The sequence below is a fragment of the Ranitomeya variabilis genome, chromosome 5 (assembly GCF_051348905.1).
Source record: "Ranitomeya variabilis isolate aRanVar5 chromosome 5, aRanVar5.hap1, whole genome shotgun sequence".
Lineage (NCBI taxonomy): Eukaryota > Metazoa > Chordata > Amphibia > Anura > Dendrobatidae > Ranitomeya > Ranitomeya variabilis.
This window is the reverse complement of record NC_135236.1, coordinates 604,238,219-604,251,096: the sequence shown is the minus strand read 5'-3', so window position 1 is coordinate 604,251,096 and position 12,878 is coordinate 604,238,219. Positions and strand designations below refer to the sequence as shown.

The following is a 12,878-nucleotide window of genomic DNA, read 5'->3' as shown; positions in this document are numbered from 1 at the left end:
CACTTTTGGCATATGCTGTGTGCATACACACACACACACACACACTTTTGGCATACTCTGTGTGCATACACACACACACTTTTGGCATACGCTGTGTGCATACACACACACACACACACACTTTTGGCATATGCTGTGTGCATACACACACACACACACACTTTTGGCATACGCTGTGTGCATACACACACACTCTTTTGGCATACGCTGTGTGCATACACACACTTTTTTTGCGTGTGTGACAAAAGCTTACCCAGCTCATATACTGGTAATAAAAACAAAATGTGACCAGACTCTCTTTATGGGGATTTTATTTTGCCTAGCCAAAACCTGGTTGCTTATGCCTCTGAGGGTCATTAGATGTAGTACAGCGCTGGCTTCGAGCACCTTGAGGCATGATTTTGGTATTCATGTCCTTTTAGTATCTGTTGGATGTATAACAAACATACTATACTTATCCTCCCAGACAAACATAGCTGGAGGACCAAAAATGTTATAATTAGATTAGAAAGGTGCGACAAGCTCAGACACAAAAGTAGCAATTAGTTGAACATCAATGAGGTGCCAACTATTAGCACGACACATTCCCTGCTGTCACCGAACCTGAAATAAATCATTATGTGCACATATATCTTCTTCAAAGGCTTTAGCGTTAACCCGCTCATAATTTGTGGAGCGAGCAGGCTCTTTAGTACCTCTGTGATACTGGTCACTGCTATTTGTTCCTGAACTACCTTTAAAATAGTATTTTATCCATATAGGCAACATGGTGATAGTCGATGAAGATGAACCTTAAGAGGATACTTGGCTTCATTATATTCATTTTTTGCCCATTAGAACACAAAATGTCCATAGATCAAGGGGGATTTGCACTGACTGGCATCTCCAAGTAATATGGCGCAGGATGAAATCACTAATCAGCTCTATGCATCCTTGTGATCTCTGAGACTATGGTAGGGGTGAAGAAGATGATCATCCTTCTGGACACATGTACAGAAATACACCGCTGCTGCACAGTCTTGGCCCTCAAGGACATCTTCATTTTTGTAGGGGAATCATCTTCCTTTGTTGGATTTAAGATCATGCTAGAGATGTCTGGTTTCCTCTCTCCTCTTCCATGATGGTAGTCTGCCTACACAGGGATGTCTTGTGTATGGACAACTTGTAAGTAAGAATTTGACGTTCCGCTCTCGCAGGCCAATCCTCATTGCTGCTGATTGTTTGCTAAAGGCGCAGTACACTGGTTGATAATCCTACGGATTCATGGCAGTTGTGTAATGTGGATGGGTTTGGCGACTGAACGAAGCCTTCATCATATAAGCAAACAGAAAAATTCTCGTTCATCTTTCTAAAATTGTGTAATGTAAATGGAGATAGTGCGCTTGATCAGACTGGTAAGAGAGCAGTGGAAATTCAAGTCCTAAACAGGCCTGGCTCTGTGAGTGCACCATGGTCTTCCCAGGCAATTGTTCAATAATGGATGAAGCGTTGGAGCGAGAACATATTCGTGTCGCAGTGTTCATAATTAGTAATGCAAATGCTGCTCTTCATCTAAAACCGTGAAATTGATTATCGAACATTTTATCGCTAATTTGATTTCATTTTCTTTGTACGATATCAGAGGAAATCTTTGTAGAATACTTTCTGAATCCATGTATTTTTAATAAATCGGATCACTTCTGGGACTTGAGCGTTGAGCACGCCTGCACTGTCTGTGTGAACGCCGTGCTTGATGTCCAATACTGCGGATGCTATTCAGCCATGTTATTCGTGGTTCTTCTCCGGTGTAAACACTTGTCTCACATCATTCGAGTAGGTTGTCTTCTATGTCTACTCCATTACAGATCATGGGTCCATTCTTTCCTGACTGTTGCTGTAATATATAGGTGAGTGTAGATGTTCTTGTGTCATCTCAGTTTGTGAGTAAAAAAATCACATTCTCATCCTAGACTCAATTCATTATCTCCTTTTTGTGGCCGCTTTTGGAGCCAAATAATATGACTGCACTTCCTGACATGTTGGCCAGAAGTCCTTTAGATCATCACAGGTAGGTATAGATAAACTCTTACTGTACATGTTCATTGAAATGAAAATGCCAGAACACGTAGTTACATCTTTACACTTGAGCACAAAAACAAAGCTAAAGCTATCCGACATCAATGTACCCCAACAGAGTGGAGCACTGTTGGGGGCGTTTTGTAGGAACCACATTCTCATACTGTCATCCATGGTGGCCACCATACTGTGAGCGAGTAAACACTTGTTCAGTGGGTGATAAGATCGTTTATGCTGGCAAAAATTAATTGTAATCAGCAGCACATTGCCCATTATCACATAACATGACACTGGTTACAGAACCATCGTAGTAGCCTGTAAACAGGCCGGGAGTGAGTGTGGAACATGATATATAGATAATTAATGCTCTTTAGGGCACAGACGGCCATATAAATCGCACTGCAAAACATGGACCGGCTGGCTGCTCTCCTGATCCGAGCATGAGGGCTGCATAGAAATAACTGAAGCTGTCATGCTTGGGTCGGGAGAGCAGTCAGCCAGTCCGTTCATTGTGATCTGATCTAATTTATACGGATATCTCACTGCGCCCTTCAAATGCATTGGTAAGCAAAAATCGTCCTGTCTAAATACACCACAAGACTCAGCACATGCACTCGGCCTCCCAGAACCATTTGGCTATTTCTCACCAGCCAATCAAAAATATGGACTACGCAAAGAGGTGTGGGCAAAATAAAGAGTAGATGGAGCACGCTGTGCAGCACGCACAGCGTAGCATCGCCTCACTGAATGGGGTATCCTACAGGTGTAGCAAATTCCTGCTCTTTTTGGGAAGAGCTTCCCGAGGCCTCAGATTAGATTAACCTAACCTTGGTTCATGTGGTGCGAGAAATCCAAGCACATGTTATACACGATATGTAGGAGCAAGCGAGCGGCTCTGCCCCCCACACCCTACACCGTGGAGCGGAGGTCTTACTTTCTGTTGCTGGTGTCTGTCTTGTTAGCAGCTGTATACTGTGTGGGGACAATACCCGCTGTTACAGGTAGTGGTTAACCATAGTTAGTGTCTGTGTATTCTGCCACTTCAATTGTATCTTTAACCCGTACAGTAAAATGACCCAAAGAGTAGGCGAGTATGACCCCTCATCCCAAATACTCCTCTATTGGCTGACATGAGTCAGCTCAATAGTTTACTCAGTACAAGCTTAAAAATTAAGCTTCTGGTAGACAGTCGTCACCAAAAAACTCCAAAAAGACACCAAGAAAGACGATTCAGGAAAATCTATTTTTTAATGTTTATTTCTAAACTATATGATGGTGCTCAGAGGTAGACGTGCTTTCTGTAGGAACACAACATAGTTAGCGTGCTGGGAAGGCACATCTTTCACAGTAGACCTGTAGACTACCATCCCCAGGCTAGATATGCACTCGCATCCACTCAGCCTGTGCACACACTGACAGTCACCACTAGGGGGTGTCACTGTCAACATTCAAAATAAATTTACAGGGCGTCTGTCAGCAGTTTTGACCTTGTAAAATTGCTGACAGCAGTAGATCTAAGACCTGGAAGCTGCTCAAAACATCATTTTGCGTATGTTGGTACACTCCTCAACATTGAAATGCAAGAGGAAAAAGTCATGCAATTATGGAAATCACAGGGCGGATAGACATACAGGTGGTGCTTCTCACAAAATTACAATATCATCAAAAAATTAATCTGTTTCAGTTCTTCAATACAAAAAGTGAAACTCATATATAGAGTCATAACAAACAGAGTGATCTATTCCAAGTGTTTATTTCTGCTAATGTTGATGATTATGGCTTACAGCCAATAAAAACCCAAAAGTCATTATCTCAGTAAATTAGAATAATTAACAAAAAACACCTGCAAAGGCTTCCTAAGCGTTTGAAAAGGTCACACAGTCTGTTTCAGTAGGCTCCACAATCGGAATGTTTCAGTAGAAACATAATGAGTTTCACTTTTTGTATTGAAGAATTGAAATAAATTAACTTTTGATGATATTCTAATTTTGTGAGAATAGCCTATATTAATGACATGCTAGTGATAAAAAAAATTTCAACAAAATTTTCAAAACATCTTAATTTATTCAGTATAGAGTAAGTATGAGCACCACAGGCAGGGCTACATGCACTTATATACCGTGACTGCTACGAATGAGGTTATTAATGGAAGTCTGAGGAATGTTCTGTCACGCTGAATGCATATGGGCAAATTTGTGATTGTCGACCATTGACTTCCTAGCTGTGCTTGATCAGAGAAAAGTCCAGAGACACTGCAGGCCAAGGTGGCATATACAGTATAAGAAATGCAATGTTAGAGGGGGTCTTCTAGGACATCTCTGTTGTATAACCCGTAGGCTCCTAGAGCGTCACTCAGAGTTGAGGGGATGGTTATCACTTGGAGGTCCTGTTGAGAACCCATAACGTGGTGGGCACCATTCAGACATCCTACGCTACAGCTAGTGGTCATGGGCTATCTCACACTGGAAGAAACTTAGATACAAGTATATATTAGACATTATTGATCACATTATTAAGTTTGCAATGGTGGTCATGACTCATGACCAGATAATGGAGCCTGCAGCCAAACTATGGAAGAATTTGATCCTGCCACCATTGGAGGTGACTGAACAGCTGGAGAAAACAGACGGGTTCACAAATCACAATGGAGCGAAACTACCGTAATAGAAGAACATTCCCTGATGACTACGTGACCTAGACTGCCTTGGGGGTTTGACTACGTGACATTTACCAGGTTACTGGTAAGTGAAGATGTAATCTGCAGAAGAGCACAACAGGAGGAGAGACCATTCTGGGTGTTAAACAGTGAGTTTAGCAGTCAGAGTTATTAGCTATTTTGGGTTTGGATTTTTCCAGCAACGAAGAATATGAAATTTATATGTAAACATACATACAGTTTGCAAGAAGTTACCAAGACACCAGGTCTTTAATGTTAGTATTCATGAAAATGAAGCTGAAAGATTGTAACTTCTTCCGTTTCTTAGGAAGTGTGAACACATGCTGTGTTTTATGTTTACGTCTTGATATAGTTGTTTTTTTTTGTCTTTTTAAGTAAAAAATATATAATTTTGTTTTCAAATTTTACATATAAACCCCCCCAAAAAAACGAAGCACGAAACTGAAGCCATTTTAACATTTACATGTGGTAGACCTTTCAGTCAACGGTCTCTGATTCATGCTGCATGTGGTTTGTTAACTAACAGTTTTCTTTTATCAACTCGATCCCCTGTTTGTTTTGTCAAGTTTTTAAAAGATTTTCCCCTGTTTTTTTTGTCAAGGTTTTGTATAATTTTGACTGCAGTTTTGGTGGATCTCACTTTTCAGCTGTCAATAGAACTTTGCAAACTCCGGTACCAATTGAGACTGAAGCTGTTCATGAACTCTTTTAGTATTTGTGTTCTCTAACTTTCATGTTGGCTTTCTGTACTTTTATATATTAGCATGCAATCAGCCTGTCATGGGGTTACCACAACAGAGAGGAGTCTGAAGACTGCAGCATCTGATTGCTCCTACTCATGCGCTAAAAAGAATCTCTTCACTTTCTTTTTAAATGGTGTTAATTTCTTTTGGCATTACAGGGGTTAATCGGCCATATTGGGGCACGGTTAGCCACTCCTATCCCCTATATTATCTGGGTCCTGACTGAAACATATCATCAGAGCTAGCTTAGGCTGCATGGCTTGGAGGAGAGGTATTTTGGTGGTTATATGAGAAGCAGTTTGGTGGGTTTATCTGTGACTGTTGCGTGGGTTTGTAAGTATGATTATTCCCTTCCTTGCTCTTATTTTGTTTTTTCCCCATCCTCCACTCCTCAGTGCATTCCTCTGTTTTATGTGAGTGAATATTTGTATGCCTGGTGTTTTCAGTTCCCCTTGTACGTTTTGCCTTGTTCGTCTGGTTGGTGTACTGCGGTGCACAGTAGCACTCCTCTTCCCTGGGTGAGGGAAGGGAACAGTCGGAGGGCAGATTCAGGAGATAAGGCTAGGTACGCAGCCCCAGCATCTTCACCATCAGAAGTAACACGAGGAACAGGGCGAGCTAGGGCGCCCCTAGCGTTGGGGACAGGGAAGAAGCCCCTGCTCCTGGGTCACCTGTCATGACACAGCCCCTAAGATAAGCTTAGAGTTTACAGGAACCCTTGGTAAAATTTTCCTATAAATGTAGAACGAACACTGTAAACTCCCAGAAATTGAGCATCCGAGTCAGTGAGTTTTAAGATGCCACATGGCTGCCCACTGATTTAAGCAGGACTCGCCGACTCTTCTGTGTGTATGGGGACTTCATGATAAATGATCTTGGGAAAGAAGAATTTAGCATGTTGTATTTCAAAAAGTGATTGTTTTTTCACACGTGAGAAGCTGACAACAGAGGTGTCTGGCAGCAGATTCCTACCTCTCACCATTGAGAACACCCACAGTGGCGGCCAAACCAAGTATACAGTACACGTTTATGAGGGAGAAATGGCTCTTGACCAAACGTCTCACATATTTAAGTTGTGTAGTAATTTTAACCGTCATTCTAATTTGTTTCATAAATCAATAATTCACATGAAAGTAAGCTACTATGTAATAAGTCTTAATAGAGGAGTCTGGTAGCAGCTTTCTCATAAGGAACACCAGAGCATTCTGGCCAAGCCACGTGTTCCTATGTATGGGGAAGATAGCTGTTGGCCAAATGATTGTTTGGCTGTCTGCCATCTAATGTGATCGGTGATCCAAAGTACAAATAATTTTCATCCTAAATCCCTATCTGTTTTGTTAAACTACTAATATCTTTCTTGAATTAAAAAATTCACTATCCTTCCCTAACTAACTGCTTTTTTTTTCACTTTGCTTTATGATGCTTTGAGAATCCCAGTGCTGCCGAAGCGTTATTAGGAGGCACAGGTTGCGCCCACTGCTGCAGGCCCTGCCCCCTCCCTGAAATGAAGCATCATCAATGACGCTCGTTTCAGGGGCTGGGCTAGTCCCTAAGCGACAGCGCCTTCTCTGTTGACGGCTCGGATCACAAGTAACGAGCCGGCAACAGCGCATTGTCAGAATACCCAGTGTGCAGAGACCAGCATCGCCCCCCTCAGGTAACATCACTGGTCTTTGCACACCTGGCATTCTGTTGCCGGCTTGTTACTGTTGGTCTGAGCTGCCAACAGAGCACGCTGTCTTTGTGCTTGTCACGCAGGGACTAGCCCCACCCCCAGTCACTGATGATCCTTCATTTCAGGGAGGGGGCAGGGCTGTGGCAGTGTCCGCAGCCTCTGCCCCAGATAATGCTCCCTTTGAGTACCCCAGTAGGCACTGGGAATTCTCAAACAAAGAGTCATTAAATAGGAAGTGGAAAAAATAGAAAAGCAGTTAGTGTACTTAGGCGAAAGATAAGGAGTTTTTAATGCAAGTATATTAGAAAATAGTTTAGATTATGTAATTGAATAGATAGGTACCGGTATTTAGGATTACTTAGGACCACCCTTTAAGGGTGGACTGCCTGGTAATATTAAGCAACTTTAATATTTTGTTGGGCCAGTTAAGTTTACTAATCCAGCAATTTTATAGAAATGGACAAACACCCTACATAAGTAAGACCTCATGTCTGTAAAGGCCCTTAAATACCTTTGTCATCATGTTCTGTGTTATGTACACTCTTAAGTGGTTGAAAATGTTTTCTAATGTGGAAATATGGGCTACCAGGTGTTGTCCGGATAATCTGTGTTGGGCGTAATCTACTGAGGCTGCCCTTAACAAAATGTTCCTTGACATACGGTCTGCTAAGAGAGGGACTGGCTACTTTCTTCAGATTCTTCCCTGGCTTTTACCACAGAGTCCTTTTGATGTGATGAAATAAGGCTTCAGAAGGACATTCTTATTTTAGTAAAATATATATCAAAGTGGCAAGATATCTAGATAATGCTACTTCCGAAAATGCAATTTCTCCTTGGTGGAAAAATAGGTTTACACAAAGCACAGTCCGAAAATGAATTCTGTCATGCTTAAGATTTGGGCATTTCTCTAAGGTAGGAATTGTGCTTAAGTCACTTATTATCAGCACTTAGGAGGAGGCATAAAATAATAAATGAATGAAATATTCTCCATCTTTGCATTATCCCCAACCATTGCTTGATTGTGATGGTTGACAATAGTCTTAAGCTGCTCCGTCCTGCTAGATCTTTGGATGATGCCTCCAAAGTGCACGAGGTTTTAAGAAATGTCATGAACATGCTGCGAAATTCATCCTCAGCGTAAATGTACAGGATCTGCAGGATTGAAGTCCACAGCATGTTAATTTATAGATGTAGGTGTGACCTTTACGTAAAGGGTGAAATGTTTGGCTTTGCTGCTCCTTTTCCGCTATGATGTCCTCAGTGGTGAACAATGCTATCAATTACACTGCGGGACTGGCCCAGCCCGAGGTCCACAGTAAATCTATTCTGAGGTCATCTAGTTTTGGACTACTATTTAATAATTTTCCTATGGTGGTGAATTACGACCGCCTCAGACTGCGACATAGTCGCAAATGTTTACAAATGTGCTGGATTTTTTGGTTTCTGGTTACCAGTCGCACACAGCTCTATTTGTTTTTCTTTAGAGCAAAATCAAGATCTAAAATAGTCATGGGCCCGCAAGCTGCAGACAGGTTGCACAGATGTTTTTGGTTGTGCTACTTGTCTGAGAATTGTCACACAAGTCGCCGTGTAGCCCAAGCCTTAGGCTTATATTGGTGCCTGTCATTCTGATGTCTAAAATAGCACTGCATGTCCATGAAGCTGTCAAAGGAACCTATGATGGCAGCATCACCTCAAGGTTTCCCGTGTTATAGTTGCAAGAATTTGCACTTTGTTGTAGTTCTTGAAATTATTGAGTTACTACTTCCCCATAGGGACATTTGGCTGTGGGGTTGAAGCATAATCAGCTGAAGAGATACAGGCAATAGACGCAAACAGCACTGGGAAAATAAGATTACCTGCAGTAGTCATGTCAGAGCAATGAATGCGCCATATGCACCACCTACAGCTGCGCCTCTAGTCCTCCAGTTGCAGAGTAGAACTGAGATTGATTCTTAATCATTTAAATGGTCACTGTTTCAACAAACTTTACATAAACCACTAATATGAGCAAATATAAGAAACTTTATAATATAGCTTACCAAATAAAGCTGCTTCTTTCTCCACTAATGAGCCACTTCTTCACCTGCTCCCTGAATTCATAATACACTCAGATTTGAGCTGCTTTTTCAGTCTTGTCAAAGCAAGAGGTTATCAGGTTATGCTTTGTATTATATTCTATGTGAAAAAGAGGTGAAAGGAGGTGTGAAGAGCACTCTGCTCAGTGAAAAACAGGCAGACATAACTTCAGCTTCACAAACTGTTTTCTCACTCCAGTGCTGGAGTCACATCCACATTGCTCAGTACTGCTCTATAATGTTCTCGATTCTACTGCTTATTATGAACATGTGCTAAACTAAAAAAGAACAGAAATTCCTCTTTCTGTGCATGATGTATAGGGGACCTCATAGCATCTAGTTTTTGTAGTTTCTGCCCAGTAGCTCAAAGACAATTGAAAATTAGAGACAGAGCTTACAGAATTGAAATCTAGAGAAAATGCATGATACAAGTAATATTTTGGCCAGAAATAGCATTATTCCTCATGTTCATGTGAGCAGGTTGCGGGATGCAGTAACGGATAGGAGGCAGAACAAGGGTTAAAATTAACTTTACTATAACAGGGGTATAGTCCACGCAGGGAGGAGAGAAGGTATCGACAGGTGGTATTAACACTTTCGTTACACCGATGGAGGGAGTGAGGGCAAAGGGTATAAGCAATAATAACAATAGTAAACTTATCGGTCCGGCGGCTTCAGAGTGAGGAGTCTCAGATGTGCACGGTGGTGCCGACACGGTCAGCACGTGATGGATACGTTGCAGGCGTCGGTGGATTGGTTCCTGGCGATGGCGGAGAGTCCTTGATTTCTTACCCGGGGTCCTGAGTAGCAGGGAGAAGAGCAGTCCTGTGCACTGCTGGGGCTGGACGGAGCCCAGCAGAAGTAAGCGGATGAGTAAGGGTAAAGTTCTCGGTAAGTCACCCGGTTTATTTCAGGCGGCACGCGCACGTTATGCGGTGGTGCGAGATGTGTAGTTACTTGAGCAGTAGGGGCCAACGGGAGGAAAACTGTATTCCAGTCACAGTCTTTGTAGGGAGCAGCCGGAACTTTATAGTGGGGCCCTGCGCTGTCACGGTACTCAGAGGACGGATCACCCCCTACTGTGCGATGCATCTTCCCGCCAAGTCTGCCTGCCGTTTTGAATGCTCAGCCCTTTTTATCCTCACTCCGGCCACTGCTGTCAAGTGCAAAGGTCGGGCCGGGTCTCTAAGCTTTCCTCCAAACTACAAAGGTGACCGTTCCGGCCTGGCGTGTAAAAGGTACCCCAGATCCGGTCTCTCTTCTTACATACACACACAAGGAAGCTTATTCTGAAAAGTTACTTGAAATGACAGGTACACACTAAGGTCCAAATCATTATTGTATTTGCCCATGTTTTTTGTCACGTTTTTGGTGTTTTCCAACTTTTTTTTTTTGTTTGCACCGAATTAGTAATTCTAGTTGCGCCTTTTATTAAGTCTATTTTATGTGTTTGCCTGTTTTGGAAAGTAGATCATAGAGAAACAATGTAATGATTACATTCTCAATTTTCAGTAATGAAAATAATACCGGTAATAATTCTGGAAGTTTATTTCCTGGTGTGTAAACCAAATTTGGGCCCCAAATATGATAACAACATAGCCTTAAATCTTTGACCTTTTTGCATGATGAAATTAGTTACATGCTGACCACTGGTGATGACATGATGTTGCCTTTTTTGAATAAGTAATTTATTGCAAACTGTGAGTATGTCACCTTATCAGCACCAAGAGTCCTTCACCTTACTTGACATCATACAGTATTCTTTCATGTGATCTACACTAGGTCTCACATGTTCTCAACTTCAATCTTCAATTCAACTATTTCGGACTTCCATCCTCCCAGGATCATTTTTCAGTCTTCCACTAATGCCTGTGTTTAATGCTATTTTTTTTTATACTGAACCTTTGTTTTTTGTTTTATTTATAATAAATCCTATAAGTTTTTTTCTATTATGTATATTATTATCTTATGTAATTATAAGAATTTATGTATTCACATGTAAACCTGATTAGCTAACGTGTATTAAAGTGACTCTTTCACCTCTTTGAGCATGTTGAACTGGTTACATCTTGGAATTGTGGCTGCAGAGCTGAACATAACATATTTTGTAATATTTTTTAATTTCTCATCTCCATTGTGAAGATACTAGCATGTAAAGTTTATGATAAATTCAATTCTGCTTTACCAGAGATTTGTCTTTGGAGCCTGTACTTCTTCCCATGTATGACGGTGATTTCTGCAGCTACTGTGTAGTGTACAGCAGAGCTGAGTGTGATCGCAAACACCTCTGCATCTCAGAACTGTCAGCTCATTCCTTCCCACCACACTGACTGACCTAAAATGAAAACTACAAGTGGTGTTTGTAATAATACTCAGCACTGCTGTATATCCCCTTTCACCCCACACTGACTCCAGATATGAAAGTAACAGGAGGTGTTTGTAATCACACATGGCTCAGCCATGCTGTACACAATAGGTGCAAAGATCTGGGCTTAGAGCAGGGCTGTCTACCATTACATCTCACAGGAAAAAGCAAGTTCTTTAGATCATCTTAGTACATTGGTTTTTTTTTTCCCATCATGAAAAAGTACACAACCTCGAAGACATATTGTCCATTGGGCTTATGATAAACTATAACCTAGGTTTACCTAAGAGTAAGATTTGTAGCGAAGCGCACACCAGTTCGCGCCTTGCCTGATTTATTAAGAGGTGTGTGCCTTGTAATGAATCAGGTGCTTCACCCCATCCCCTCCCCTCACCAAGACCAGCATGAAAAATGTCGTTCTTGATGAATTGGGGCTATTGTTTTTTGCAGCCACCACTATTCCAGGTGGGGACCAGTTTAACGTACTCAAACTGGTGAAAGTCAATATGCTGGAGTAATGACTTCTAAAATGGGGCTTCATAATCATTCCTACTTTAGTCGTTCTACTATTCCCAGATGCCACCAGCTCACAGGTATCTTATTACTCAGATTAAGGGTATGCTCACATCTGCATTTATAAAGTAGCTGAGATTCTCAGCCAGAAAAGTTGGAGAGGGTCAGGCAAGTGTCATGCATTTTTTTTTTTTTGTCACCTAGCATCCGTATGTCATGCGAGTGTGCCTTTTTTGTCACCTAGCATCTGTATGCCATGTGAGTGTGCCTTTTTTGTCACCTAGCATCTGTATGTCATGCGAGTGTGCCTTTTTGTCACCTAGCATCTGTTGCCATGCGAGTGTGCCTTTTTGTCACCTAGCATCTGTTGCCATGCGAGTGTGCCTTTTTGTCACCTAGCATCTGTATGCCATGAGTGTACCTTTTTGGTCCCCTAGCATCTGTATGCCATGCGAGTGTGCCTTTTTTGTCTCCTAGCATCTGTATGTCATGCGAGTGTACCTTTTTTTTTCTCACCTAGCATCCATATGACATGCATATGCAATCTGTATGCAATGCGTTTTTAACATCAGCTTTTACATACAGTAATTCTTTTGTCATTTCAAGCTAGGTTTTGAACTAATAAAACAATTATAGAGAGAGAGAGAATGGATAGAATAGATATGTAGATAGATAGAAAGATATAATTGAGATATATAATCAGTGCAGTGCATGTGTAGCTTACTGCACATGTGTTTAGCTGTTAATTTAATAAATAAAAGAAAAAAATGGC

The 12,878-nt window shown here is 41.6% G+C and overlaps 1 protein-coding gene across 18 annotated transcripts in view; it reads left to right on the top strand.

The window, feature by feature from the left end:
- TCF7 (transcription factor 7) overlaps positions 1–12,878 on the top strand; it is a 207,884-nt gene that overhangs the window by 86,846 nt on the left and 108,160 nt on the right. The gene's annotated exons all lie outside the window — the stretch shown is intronic.